The sequence below is a fragment of the Sarcophilus harrisii genome, chromosome 1 (genome assembly GCF_902635505.1).
Source record: "Sarcophilus harrisii chromosome 1, mSarHar1.11, whole genome shotgun sequence".
Lineage (NCBI taxonomy): Eukaryota > Metazoa > Chordata > Mammalia > Dasyuromorphia > Dasyuridae > Sarcophilus > Sarcophilus harrisii.
In genome coordinates, this window is record NC_045426.1 from 292,018,188 (window position 1) to 292,029,100 (window position 10,913).

Sequence of the window (10,913 nt, forward strand, 5' to 3'; positions counted from 1 at the left end):
TCAAAAGGATACTCAAAGGACATTACTCCAAATCTCTTATAGACATTTTTGTTAATTTTCATGAGTCTTGTGTATAGTGTAATAGAGCCCAAGGGTTAGAATCAGGAATAACTGAGTTCAGATCTTTCCTTAGAGTCTTTGTAACTTTGTCCCTTAACTAAGTTGATTAACCTCTTTCAACCTCACCTCAATAGCACAATGGGTATAACAGCAACAAAATGGTTGTTGTTAGGATCAAATCAGATAATATATTTAAAGAACTTTGAAAACTTCCAAATAATATGTAAATGTCATTATTATTATGTATGTAGTATATGATGAAGTTGGAATTTAAACCTGTCTTCCTTCTTAAAATCTTATGCTTTTATATTATATTGCCTTTAATCTTCTGAAAACTAAATAATGCACAATAACCATTGATTCTGAAAGAAGAAAGAGAGTAGAAGACTCTTCAGCAATGATAGAAGTATACTTTTTAAAAGGTGTTCCTGGTTTCTAAGGAGAAAAAAATAGAGTAATTAGGGCAGGATGATCAGGGTTTAATACCAGGGCAATAGCATTTAGAGTATGCTAGTGATATTTGTTCAATAGCCATAAAAAAGAAGTGCTTAACAGATAGCAAGAATAATTTGTTAAAAATGGGAAGTTGCCTTTTGGCTTTAGAACACCTCCCCAGCCTGATTTGCTTTATTCCACCTACTCTTTCAACATTGATTTTATTTAATTTTAAAAGTTAATCTGACAACATGTTTCATTCTGCTTGCTCTGGGGATCTTTTGTGATGTTTTCCTGGGCACTGAAATTTCTAGTTAAAGCTCTGATCAAGATATAGAATAAGCACAATTACTTGATGGAATCAATATTTCCAAAAAGAATATAAAATACTTTATCACCCACATAAGGTGGACCTTCCTTTAAAAAAAAAATGAGAAAGGGATCTCCAAATCATACTAGACAATTGGCTTCTAAATTATCAAATCCATGCTTAGTTAGTTAGCCTTTGACTGTTTGTTACCAGTGGTCTTTCCTGATCCCTCCCCACATGTATATAGGTGTGTATGTACATATACATGTATATGTATATACACATACATGTATATGTATATATACATTTTTTATGTCAAACTTACTCAAAAACATATATGGCTATAACCTTTCTTGGGGTTGTTTTTGATTTGTCATGTTGTTACATAGAGGAGTTTTGCATGTTTTTGTTGTTTTTCATTGCATGTAGGGAAACCACAAGCTTTTTTTTTTTGACAAATTCATTTTATTTTAATTTATGGAGTAAAACAAATATTCACCTAACATAGCACAATAAAAAAGATGATTTACCAAGAAACTGTAAATTTATTATGCACAACTTTTTTCCTTTCAAATACACAATAAAATTATTATGCAAGTTTATTTTTCTCCTTTTCTCTTTCCTCCTCCTTTCCCTGCCCACCATAGAGAAGGCTACCCTTAGACACAAATAAATATACATATATACATATATATAATTATTCTATACATACTTATATTTATCAATTCTTTTTCTAAATGCAGTTTAGAGCTTTTTTCATGTGTTCTTTATAGTTAATTTGGATATTTATAATAGACAAAATAACTTGCTTACTCAAAGTTATTATTAAAATAATATTGCTGTTACTGTATATAATGTTCTCTTCATTCTGGTAATTTCTTTATCTCACTTTGGTCTTTTCATGTTTTCTAAACCCAGTGAACTCATAATTTCTTATGGTACAGTAGTATTCCAAAACTTTTTCAGCCATTCCCTAATTAAAGAATATCCCTGTAATTTCCAGTTCTTTGCCACCTCAAAGAGAGCTGCTGCAAACATTTCAGAACACATAGATTCTTTTCCTTTTCTCTTAATTATCTTTGGAAACAGACCAAATGCTGGTATTGTTGGGTCAAAGGTACAAGTAGGTTAATGACTCTTTGGACATAATTCCAGATTGCTCTCCAAAATGGTTGGATCAGTTCACAGTTCCACCAACAATAGTGTCCCAACTTTTCAACATCCCCTCTGACATCTGTCATTTTCTCCTTCTATCATTTTAGTCATTTTTTTAGATATAAAATGAAATCTCAAAGTTGATTTTAAATTGCTACAATTTCTTTGTGGAAAAACTGCTTGTTCATATCCTTTGACCATTTATCAATTAAATTCTTTATTCTTTCAGATATGAAATCTTTATCTGATAAACTTTCTTTATTTCCCCCCCACTTTTCTGCTTTTATTTTGAAATTGAAATAATTTGTTTTCTTTATACAAACTTTTAAAAATTTAACATAGCTTTTATACAAGAGATTACATCACAAGTAAGACAGCATTGAGAAAGGGAGGGGGTGGCATCTAATTGGTTGTTGCTAACTGGAGAGATTGGATTGGAATGGAAGGTTTCTGTTTCCCTGAAATCACCTGATTTCTAGGAAACAGAAAATCAGGCCTTCAGGTTTCAGATATAGCTGGCCAAAGCTCAAGTACATATGGACCTGCACATATTATACAGGTCATAGGGGAAACACAGAAATAATGAAAATAAAATACAGAAAAAGAATTCACACATTCCTGTATGTTCTTTACCTTATCTCTCTATTCCACATAATTCCCCCCTTTTATATGTAAATGATTTTTATCCTATTTCTATGAAGAACTTACACACTGTTCAAAATCAATTAACATAGCTATACATTGTTTATCAAGTTCACCATCAAGATCATCCCTCTCTAATAAATTCCAGCCTTTTCTCTGAAGAAGCATCATTTTAATAGCATGTTCTGTATGCAATATTTTGATAGGGAACCATTGAACTATTCTGGTTAGTAATGTAATTATACAGGGTAGACATAGTGGCAACAGGATAATACCACTGATTGCAATAAGTCCATACCATAAAAATTACTTCCACCAACTGTCTTGGAAACAGTTATCATAGATAAATGCATTTGGCAGACATAAAAATACAAAGATAAATAAAGAAGGATGACAATCTAGGGAAACTGATGTACAACATCACACACTCTCCTTCTGAATATTTGAATTATTGAATTACCTGGGATGTCTCAGCACCATAATTTTGACCAACCCAAATGTAAGAACTTATGGCAAGGGCAAGTCTCTTCCTGACAACCCCAGAGTTATCAGCAGTACAAAGGCCCTGATCTCAGCCAGAGAATTCACTTTGAGATGGACATTTCACTGTGTTAGGTGGTCTTCAGTCATTTGTGCCCTTAACTCAGCTTCTGCTTATATAAGGAGTAGCAGAGGTCAAGCCAGCCATGCTGCCCATGCTAGGAGGGGCACCCCACTCCAGGGGAGAAGGATGAGGCTTGGAGTAGCTCCACCTGTCCCCACTCAGAGGAACAGACAGGGCTGCTACTAGGATACAGATTTCTGAACAGAGCTATCAGCGTATGCACAGTATGCATCAAGGCAGGCAAAGAGTGAACTTTAGGGGCCTGAAACACCCTTTGAAAATGCTGAGATACCAATTAAGAAACTGGGGTTACAGGGCCGGAGACTGCCAGTCACAAGACATGTGTCTGTATCTTGAAGATTTCCTAAAAACAGTCCCAAAAACTGAGTCTGCCAGAGCAATTCCAACAGAATAAGGGATTTCAAAGGTAAAGCATCAAAAAACCATTTCATATATAAAGTTCCTATATATCCATAACAGCAATAGTTACACAATTTAACAATTTCCATCCCAAATGTTAAACACACAGTAATACAGTTGTAATTTTAACAATAATTGTAAATTTGACAATAATTCATCATACTTCCCTCATATCAGTCCAAATTACATCAGGAGCAGGGGCAATGGTCTCAATCTAAGCTGCTTCAGGCTAAGAAATGGGCAAAGGCTCTTACTCCATGCCAGGGTGTGGGTATGGCATCAATCTAAGCTTCAGATGGACTTATCCATATCTCAGAAGAGGTTCAATAATCTGTAATTTGACCAAAATCTAGAACAACATAAAACCAAATCTAACAAGATTAGAACAGTCTGAGATTGATTCACTGGACTACTGCCAAATGTGAAGACCCAGCAGTTGAGTTTGCTTTACAAGGCAAGCAAACAGCTGTCAGCTATATTACCAATAAATAAAAAAGCAGTTAGATTTCACAGGCCATTGTTAATTGTCCTCTCATTAGTTGGAAACCTTTTAAAAACAAAACACAAATATCCAGTAACAGACAGATGACCAGGCTAAATACTTATTTGCCTAAGCATTTAGTATATAATGATTACATATAAACAGATTGGAAATGACAAGGTATGACATAATTGAACTGCATTAACAGTTTCTATTGACCATTGCTCTGATCATAGAAATCAGTCACAGGAAGAAAAAATGTAAGAACATAACTATAACATAACATAAACAGTTAAAACTCAACCTTCAGCACATCAGAGAGTGGAGCTTTAAAACTCCCAAATACTATTAACTATAAGCCCCAGAAATTTTATCTCCAAAGTTTCAGATAAATCCCAAACAGTTATTAACCATGTTATGTTGGTAACAGTAAGAAATTTATCCCAGAAAATTCACACAATTCTTACATACCCAAATAGATGTTGAATCTTTAATAAGTTGAATATTATAACAATCATTTTGATTTTAAAATACCCAATACACAGAAAAATCCCAAACTGCACATTGTTCACAACAAAAATGCAAAAACTATTATTTTTGGAGATCCTTTCAGATAATTGGCATCAATATAGTTAATTAAAACTTCCTATTTTCACATAAAAGAATCTGAAAAGTTCTTGAAAACATCAATTAAACTTTTTTGAAATAACCGTTTCAAACTATAGATCACATTGCTAATCATATTCTTTAAACAAGAAAACCATTATGTATCTAAAGAAACAAATGTTCAATCAATTAACATCTTGTAAGAGCCTGCCTGTCCCTTTAAATCAGTTTGCTTTCTTCAGCCAAAAGCGGCTGTAGCTTTCCACTGCTGCTCCCCTCCCTCCTCTGCAAAAACACATCCTGTCTCAGAGCCATCTACCTTTTCCAATCAGTTCCTTCTTTTTCCCACTGATTTCTTCTTGAAATCATTTGCTCCTACTAATCAATCCTTCTTAAATCACCTTCATTCTCTTGTCCCATCTCTCTGTCTCTCTCCTCCCAATGCCTATTTGCTCAAACCTTCTCCAATATACTTTAAACACTCCCAAACCAATAACCCTTCTGACTAGATGCTCCATTTAAACTATTAATTGCTTTTGTAAATCAATCTCTCTTGTCCCTTTTCTTTGTCACCTTTTTTTAAATTTTAAACTTCAAGATTCACAATTAATTTTGAACCAAATTTCATAAAACTTATAATATAGTTTACAAATTATCCAATACTTTTAAAAAGCAATATACTATTTAAGTAGGGAGATGCAAACACGACCTCCCTTAAGGTAAGCTACTGGCATTGGTTTAATAACCTGTATTTTTAATTTGAAGTCCAACCTAATAATAAAGCAAAAAAAAAAGTTTTTCTCTTGAGTTGTAAAGGCCCCAATATTCAAAAAATTTTTAAGATTTTATATTCAGAATAAATCTAACGTGCAGTTTACAATAACTGTAAAATTATTTCCCCCAATTTCAAAATTATAGTATCTCTTTAAAATATAATAAGTTCCCAAAATTCTTAATCAAATATTGCAGACAAAAAATTACCCAGCTTAGCCTTCTTAAACTTTCTGTTCTCTAATTCTATGAAAGCAAACTTACTAATATTATTTTTCTTTCTTCTCCTAGGACAATTTTTAGAAACATGCCTAGTTTTCCCACAAGTCCAACAGGTCAGAGAGCTCCTGTGTTCAGCTATTTACCTCTCTTATTCTATTTTTGTTCCTCCCTTCCAATATCTGTAGTTTCTTATTTCCAATCATAAGTTTCCAATCTTAAGACGCAAATACCAATTTAAAGTTATTTTAAAATTAACCAGTACTTTACTCTGTGAAATTTTCTAAAATCTACCTAGATATTCCATTCAAATTTCTTTTCTTTAGTAAGCCAGGAAAGAGTTAAGCACCAATCCTTGTTTTACTTTGAGAATCTGGCAGGATTGCACAAGCCTGAATTCTGATAATAGGCTTCTTGCTTACAGGAGTGATAACACACTGTTCTTCTATTTTCTCAAAACTTTCCAAACTTTCAACCTATGTTTTTATTTTTCCCCTTCTCTCCCCCTCTTCCTGCAAAGCCGCTGTAGTCAACCAGAGGCAAAGGGAGAGAAAGAGAAGCCCAAATTAGTTCCCAAATTACCTTACCATGATCTAAGACTAATACATTCTGAGCCACTCTGAAAGAATTACTACTCTGAATGAATTCTAATTCCCACAATTCAGCCTGATATTTTTCTAAGCCTACAACACAGAGGCTGAATTCTTACCTCTTACCAGCTTCCTAACTTTTAACACAGAACAAAAACAATGCAAAGCAGACATACACACACGTAAAACTCTATTTTCACCTGTTACATACAGATTTAAGTCTGACATACCCAAATAGTCCTGGGAACATCCCCCAGTTTTCTTTCCCTTTTATATCTGGGAAGTTCAACCCAGTCTTGAATTCCCTAACTTATGTCCTGATACAAATTCTTGGACTACTTCTATCCCATTTTACTGTGGTGTTCTTTTCTTTTTTATAACATGAACGTTCTCTCTGGCAACAGGTTTCTTGGGGAAGTAGCCCCAAGATTTGAACTGATGTTCAAATCAATAATCACCCCAAATGCAGCCAGGAATTAAAGTACAGTCTTTTATTGTCTCTTCCAAAATCTTATCTCCTTCACTTGTGACTCGGCTAGTTTTCTGGAGGCCTTCTCTCTCCTTGGTTCCAAGAGCTCTTGCCGCAAGTCCTTTGCCTCTGCTCCCTTCAGCCTCCAGCCAGCACAAAAGTGGAAGATGTAATGGATCTGACTTCGCCTCTGAGAGTGGGCTTGTGGGCTTTTGTATTTCCCTGAGTGCTCCTGGCTCTCAATCTGCGAGAGTGCTCCTCTCTGAGCCCTGGCAATGTTCCAAAGTAACTAACTTGAAGCTCTAAGAGCTTACCTATATATATGATCTCCCAAAGGTTGACTCCTCCTTCTGGAGGCAGGGATTAAGGGAGGTGTGAATTTGGATATCTCATATTAAACCCTGAAATCTCCCAAACATGTGAACTCCAATGAGTACTTAAATACATTAGTGAGCTAGAGGATTTGCTAAGTACCATGCTTAAATTAGCACTTTGTAAGGATTCCAACATTTTACTGCCTTAGACCCAGTCCAGGTGTTGGCAGAGACCCTTCTCCTCATGCCCCGCAGCCACCCAAGAGGTTCCTCAGAAAAATCCTTTCCTTGGGGTCCAACACAAAAACAAATTTAGGAGGGCTAATCCCTCGGGGTCTCCTTCAAGTCAGCCAATAGAACCCCAGACTTCCCAAGAGCAGTTACCTGGAGTTTACACATATACATATCTTTCAGGCTGCAATGCTGGCCATCAGGACTCTACTTCCTTCAATCTTCAATTCTGCTTTCCACTGTGTATCCCTGCCTCAGGTCATTGTCTAAGAGGGGAGGGTGGCTGCTCACCCAGAACCAGAGACCATGGAGAAAACTACTCAAGGGTGCCTGTCCCTGTTTGGGGTACACACAGCCATCTCTCCCAAAGACCCCATCCCAGAGAGCCCCAGTTGTGTGGGATTTAAATGACCCTTACCCAAAAAGACAACTCAGAGATCACTCAAAATAGAAAGCAGAAAGGTTGTTTATTATACCTCCGGAGGATGAGCCCTCCTACCACGAACTTTTTCTTTCCCTTATCTCGTGATAGAACGGGCTCATCCTCTGGAGGTATAATAAATGACCTTTCTGCTTTCTATTTTGAATGCTCTTTGAGTAGTAATTTTGGGTAAGGGTCTTCTAAATCCCACACAGTTTTAAGATAATTTTTTTCAATTTAAGGAAAAATCCAATTATACCAATACTTTCAAGTATTTTTAATAGAAATGAGTGTTGCAGAAAAGTTTTTTCTGCATCTATTGATATCATGTGGTTTTTAAAAAACTTTTATTATTGATACAATTATGTTAATAGTTTTTCTTATGTTAAACCCTGGATTTGTGATATAAATTCTACTTGCTCATAACGGTTAATCTTTGTAACAGATTAGTGTGATCTTTTAGCTAGAGATTTATTTAGAATTTTTGCCTCCATATTTGCTAATGAAATAGGTCTATAATTTTCTTTTTCTGTTTTTACTCTTCCTAGTTTATGTGATTTTTGTTCTATAACAAGAATTTGTTAAAGTCCTTTTTTACCTAATAATATTGAAATTAATTGATTTTTAAATATTTGATAGAATTCACTTGTAAATCCATCTGCTCCTGATGCTTTTATCTTAGGAAGCTCATTTATTTCTTTTTCTAAATTCTTTTTCAATTTCTTTTTCTAAAATAAGTCTAGTTACATATATTATTTTCTTTTCTGCGGATCTGGGCAATTTATATTTTTGTAAATATTCTTCCATTGCACTTTAATTGTTACATTTTGTTGACACATAAATGAGTAAAAGAACTCCTTATAATTGTTTTAATTTCATCTTTGTTAATGCTATATTTACTCTTTCCATTTTTAATACTAGTGATTTGGTTTTCTTCTCTCTTTTTAAAAATTAAACTAACCAGTTATTTATCCCTTTTTTTCATAAACCAACTCCTAATTTTAATTATTAATTCAATGAGTTATTTTTATTCTTCAATTTATTAATTTCACTTTTAATTTTTAGGATTTTCAATTTAGTGTTTAATTAGAAATTTTAATTAGATTTTTCTAGTTTTTTTTAATTGTATGACCAATTTATTAGCTTTTTTTTATGTTTTATTGATGGAAGCATTTAGACAAATATATTTTCCCCTAATTACTGCTTTTGCTATATCCCATAGGTTTTGGTATGTTTCTCATTATTGTCATTCTCTTTAATGAAATTGATAATTATTTCTATGATTTGTTCTTTAACCCAGCCATTCTTTAAGATTAGGTTCTTTAATCTCCAATTACTTTTTAATATATGTTTCCTTAGTTTTTTTTTATTAAATTTAATTTTATTGCATTATGATCCAAAAAGAATGCTTTTAAAATTTCTGCTTTTTTTCTTTTAACTATGAAAATTTTATGAACTAATAGATGGTCAGTCTTTGTATTGGTACCATAAACCATTAGGAAAATGATGTATTCTTTCTACTTCCATTCAATTCTCTCCAGATATCTATCTTATCAGGTTTATCTAAAATTCTATTCACTTACTAAATTTCTCTTAAAATTTATTTTTGGCTTAGATTTATCAAGTTCTCAGAGGAGAAGTTTAAAGTTCCCACTATTATAGCACTACTATCTATTTTCACCTGTAACTCATTTACTTTTCTTTTAAAAATTTAGATCCTATAGTGTTTGATGCATATAGATACAATATTAATATTGCTTCATTGTTTATGTTATCTTTATCAAACTGTAGTTACCCTGTTCATTTCTAATTAAATTTATTTTAGCCATAACTTTGTCTAAGGTCATGATAACTGTTTCTGCCTTTTTTACATCAGCTGATGCATAATAAATTCTATTCTAACCCTCTTTTTTTTTATTAAATAACTTTTTATTGACAGAACCTATGCCAGGGTAATTTTTTACAACATTATCCCTTGCACTCACTTCTGTTCCGATTTTTCCTCTCCCTCCCTCTGCCCTCTCCCCAAAGATGGCAAGCAGTCCTATACATGTTAAATAGATTACAGTAGATCTTGTATACAATATATGTGTGCATAACTGAACAGTTTTCTTGTTGCTCAGGGAGAATTGGATTTAGAAGGTATAAATAACCTGGGAAGAAGAACAAAAATGCAAGCAGTTTACATTCATTTCCTAGTGTTCTTTCTTTGCTAACCCTCTATTTTAATTGTGTGTGTATTATTCTTAAATGTGTTTCTTGTAAATAACATATTGTTGGATTCTGATTTTTAATTTGTTCTCCTTTCCATTTCTTTTGTATGGGTAAATTCATCTCATTCACATTCAAATTTTTAATTACTAATTTTTGAATTTCCCTCCATCTTTATTTTTATTCATATTTCCTTTTTCAGTCTCTTTTTACCTTATTTCTATTACCTGGCCCTCTTACCCTTTTTCCCCTTTCTCTCTTACTCATTTTAGCCACTTCTCTAAAAATCTCTCCCTTATCTTACTCATCCTACACTTCTTATCTTAATCTATATACCCCTCTAAATGTCCCTCTTCTGTTCTATCCCCCAGTTTTTTTCACATCTCTAGAAGTTAAGAAGACTCCTAAATCTCTTCAGATGTTTACATTATTTCTTTCTCAATCCAGAGGAGAGTTCCAACATTACTAGTCCTCCACCCCTATCAGCTTCCCTAATTTTTCCTTTCATGCCCCATTTTTATTAATTTCTCCTTTTTACCTTTTCTCACCCACTTTTTTAAAATTACCTCATTATACATAATTCATCCCCAAGAGTTTTTCTTATTTGTCTTTTGTTAGAATGGTCTAGTTCTGCGATGTGTAGGTCATTATTGGAAGTAAGGTGGTGTTGAATCGTTCTGCCTTTATCTTGCAGCTTCCTTTCTTGTCCATTAAAATTGTATAAAGGAACCTAAAACTCATTTTAGCCACTTCTCTAAAAATCTCTCCCTTATCTTACTCATCCTACACTTCTTATCTTAATCTATATACCCCTCTAAAAGTCCCTCTTCTGTTCTATCCCCCAGTTTTTTTCACTTCTCTAGAAGTTAAGAAGACTCCTAAATCTCTTCAGATGTTTACATTATTTCTTTCTCAATCCAGAGGAGAGTTCCAACATTACTAGTCCTCCACCCCTATCAGCTTCCCTAATTTTT